Source organism: Gekko japonicus, unplaced genomic scaffold (genome assembly GCF_001447785.1).
Source record: "Gekko japonicus isolate JY-2015 unplaced genomic scaffold, Gekko_japonicus_V1.1 scaffold1471, whole genome shotgun sequence".
In the NCBI taxonomy this organism is placed as follows: domain Eukaryota; kingdom Metazoa; phylum Chordata; class Lepidosauria; order Squamata; family Gekkonidae; genus Gekko; species Gekko japonicus.
In genome coordinates this window covers 422,686-426,798 of record NW_015163647.1, presented here as the reverse complement: position 1 = coordinate 426,798, position 4,113 = coordinate 422,686, and positions in this window count along the sequence as shown.

Below are 4,113 nucleotides of genomic sequence, written 5' to 3'. Positions count from 1 at the left end.
AGACACCCTGTGAGACAGGTGGGGCTGAGAGAGCTCTGACAGAAACGGCTCTTTTTCAAGAACAGCTCTGACAGAACTGTGGCTTGCCCAAGGTCATCCGGCAGGTACAAGTGGAGAAGTGGGGAATCAAACCCGGTTCTCCCAGATTAGAGTCCGCGCACTTCACCACCACACCACACTGGCTCTCAGACCAAACTGGCTCCAAAGGGTGCTCCCAGAAGCAGCTGCAACTTCCAGGTTGGTCTCAAGGGCAGCCTTGTGTAGAGGAAGTTACAGTAATCCAATCTGGAGGTGACCGTTGTCAGGATCATGGCAGCTAGGGCAGGGGGAGACATGAAGGAAACCCGCTGTTTAGCCTGGCGCAGGTGGTAGAACGCCTTGCTCACAAGACTCCACAGGCTTAGAGGGAGCATCGGTTGTGATGTGTTCCCTCTAAGGTGAGTTAGTGTGAGCTTGCGCACCGCTTTTTAGACTCCGGCTCACACATTTTTGTCTGGGCTCAGGGAGGATGGGGCTCAAAAGAAAGCGAACGTATGCAGGAGCCCAATCGCTTGCTCGCAACTTTCATGCCGGCAGCTCAGAAAGTAGAATTTCTGCTCACGGGACTCCACAGCTTAGAGGGAGCCTTGGTCCCAACTATTTCGCATTTCCCCGGTCCAGCCACAGGACCTCCCTCTTCAATGGACTTAGATTCAGCCGGCTCCGTTTTGACCAACCAACCACGGCCTCCAAACCCGCCCAAAACCTCTGGGGAGGCAGTCAGCCGGCTGCTCATCAACAGATACAGCCGGGTGTCCCCCGCGTACTGGTGACACCCAAGCCCCAAACTCCGCACCAGCTGGGCGAGGGGGCGCAATAAAGATGTTAAAATAGCACTGGGGAGAGGATGGCCCCCTGAGAGACACCACCCACCAAAGGGTATCATGGTGAGAACTTCTCCCCTAGTGCCAACTTCTGCCCCCGATCTTGGGAGGAAGAGGACAAACCACTGCAAGGCTGCCCCACGAATCCCCACGTCGGCAAGGCAGTGGGTCAGCAGATTGTGATCCTCTGTGTCCAACGCAGCTCTGACAAGTCAGGTAAAAAAAACCGAGGCATCTACTCCCCCTTTCCAACCACACTCTCTGGCGGCGGATTCCAAGGACCGCACTTCCTTTCATCCGTCCCAAACTTGCGGCCCATCGGTTTCATCATCAGGCCATCCTAAACTCCAACATCACAGGAGGAGGAGGAACAGGTCCCTGTGCAGACAGCTCGAGGGGCAGCCAGGTTGCTCCACAGTGCAGGAGCCCCTTGGAGATCAACAAGGATTCGGAGGCGTCAGCTTCCGAGAGGCAAAGCTCCCTTCCTCGGACAACAGGAGATCTTCACCGGGTATCCGACAAAGGGGTCTCTGACTCTCAAAAAAGCTCCTACCCTGAAAATCTTGCGGGCCTCCAAGACGCTCCGGGAATCGGATCCAGCCGCTCTCTATGCCCTTTCTACGCTTCTTACATACCCTCCCCTCGCTCTTTCTTCCTGAACTACAGACCCCCACGCCCTTTAGCTCTTCCTTGCACGAAGGGCACCCCCAGCCCCGGGTTGTTTTTATCCAAGTCTTATGAGGAAATCCAAGTCTAAGTTGGAATCCAAGTCTTACGAGGAAAGGCTGAAAGAGTTGGGTCTGTTTAGCCTGGGAAAGAGGAGGCTTAGAGGGGACATGACTGCAGTCCTCAAGAATCTGAAGGGCTGTCATGTAGAAGATGGAGCAGATCTATTCTCTCTTGCTCCGGATTGCAAGACTAGATCTAATGGGTGGAAATGACAAGGGAGTCGTTGCCAGCTAAATATCAGGAGAAACGTCCTGTGAGAGCGGTTGAGCAGTGGAACAGTCCGCCTCAGGAGGTGGTGGAGGCTCCTTCACTGGACGTTTCCAAGCGGAGGCTGGACGACCCTCTTTCGGGTACCTTATAGGGCTATCTTTCAGCTACGCTCTTGCAGAGTGCAGGGGGTTGGACCTGCAAGGTCCCTTCCAACTCTAACATTCCATGATTCTATCTTACAATGAAGACTGCGATGTGAAATCACATCGGTTTGTCGAGGTCAGCATCCCGGCACATCAGGCAACGTTGCAGGTAGACCCTGAATGAGCATGGGACTTGGGCAAGCTCTGCACACATGCAAAATCACAGTTATCTTGTGAGCGAGTTGGCCGCTGCATAAATTGGTTTGCTCTTCCTGAGCGAAGACAAAAATGTGTGAGCCGGAGGCTAAAAAATGGTGAGGTCGCTCACACTGACTCTGCTTCGAAGGAACGCCGCTTATCGAAAGGCTCTGGCTCCAAAACAGACCCTCCGGAGGCCCCAGTGTTTACTCCCCCCGCCCCCGTGCTGATGCCGACAACACTTTGCTCTCTCTTATCCCCTGCTTCCTATCAGTTAAGTGGTTATTAGACCACCAGATAACCAGATATCAGCTCAGCCGAGAGCATCTGGACACAGCTTGGTCGAAAGCCTTTCGGCAGCCCAAGTCTGCTGTCTCTGCTTAGCCACGTGCTCGTCGTCACAGTCTTCAAAGAGCCCCAAGAGGCTGGTGTGGTACGACTTCCCTTTGAAGGACCCAGACTGATTCTGCGCGTCCTTCTACCTACTTTTGCGAATCCCTCTATCGTGCTTTCCACCTATTTATCTAGGACAAGTGAACGGGCCTATTCCGGGATCTCCCCCTGCCTCAAAACAAACCAAAAAAACACCTTTTGAAAAATCAGTGCTTGCCTTTGCTACCTCTCAGTCCTGTGCTAAAGAGGGAAAGCTTAACGACAAATGGCAGGTTTTTTGTTAGATCTGCAATTTCTCTTTTCAGTTCCGTCTGAGCCCTCAGGTGCATGCCTGAGATCTGCTGACCTGTTAATGTTTAATGTGCCTGTGAACCCTAGCCGCGTTCACCCCGGCACGGCTTTGCACAATTCTTTGCATGCCCTCCCCCAAACACACTAGGTTCAGGCACGGGCATCTCTCTCCAATGTCACAGCGAGGACATGTGTACAGAATGGATGCAGCTTCTGTACGGTAGCAATCCACTCTCACCTGCACCACCTAAAAGGCCTCCCTGGTGGATTTCCCGCTTCCAATGCCCTGAAATACAATTTTTACTGCATGGCTTGGTGTTTTTAACCTTATGCTCCTGAAATTCTACTTTTGCTGGCCTAACTGCAGGAGTTTGCACTGCTTTTACTTCTCCCCATTCGGGCAAGATATTCACTTTTCAAAGAAGCCTGCTTTCCGCAGTTTCCTTTGGTCATTAACCATGCTCATATCTTCTTGTTTGGACTTTTCAAAAAATCTCTGGTGCAGATTCTATCGGGGTGTCGATCTCAGAAGCATCTGGAGAGCTTAAACCCTAAGCCTTTCAACTTACTCTTCCCCCCCCCCAAAAAAAAAAGGTTTCCTGTTTTGAAGCCAAGCCATGACCCTCCTGAACATTCCTGGCAAACTTTTTGCTTACTGTGTTCACAGCACCCGGTACGCAATGTTCCCTCTAAGCTGTGGAGTCCTGTGAGCAAGAATTCTACTTTGTGAGCAACTGGCATTAAAGTTGTGAGCGAGCAGTTTGGCCACTGCATAAATTGGTTTGCTCTTCCTGAGCCAAGACAAAAATGTGTGAGCTGGAGGCTAAAAAAAACTGTGAGCTAGCCTCACACTAACTCAGCTTAGAGGGAACACTGCCCGGTAGCACTGTGGTCAGCTCCACACCCCTCGCGTGGCCACCAGTCCCCTCTGGGGAGTGACCCTCCCTCTCTCCCCCCACCTGGGCCATTTGCTCCCTGACCCAACCTCTGCCTAGAAGCACATACCCCAAGCAGCGTTCCCTCTAAGCTGAGTGTGTGCTAGCTCACAGTTTTTTAGCCTCCAGCTCACACATTTTTGTCTTCGCTCAAAGCAAACTCATGGATGCAGCAGCCAAATCGCTGGCTCATGACTTTAATGCCAGGAGCTCATAAAGTAGAATTCTTGCTCACAAGGCTCCACCGCTCAGGGGGAGCATTGACCCTCAGGGGGAGCATTGCCTCTGCCCTGCTGGCAGGGGGGCACCTGCCCCCAGACCGCCGAGCAGCCCCTTTTGGCTGGGAAAGGA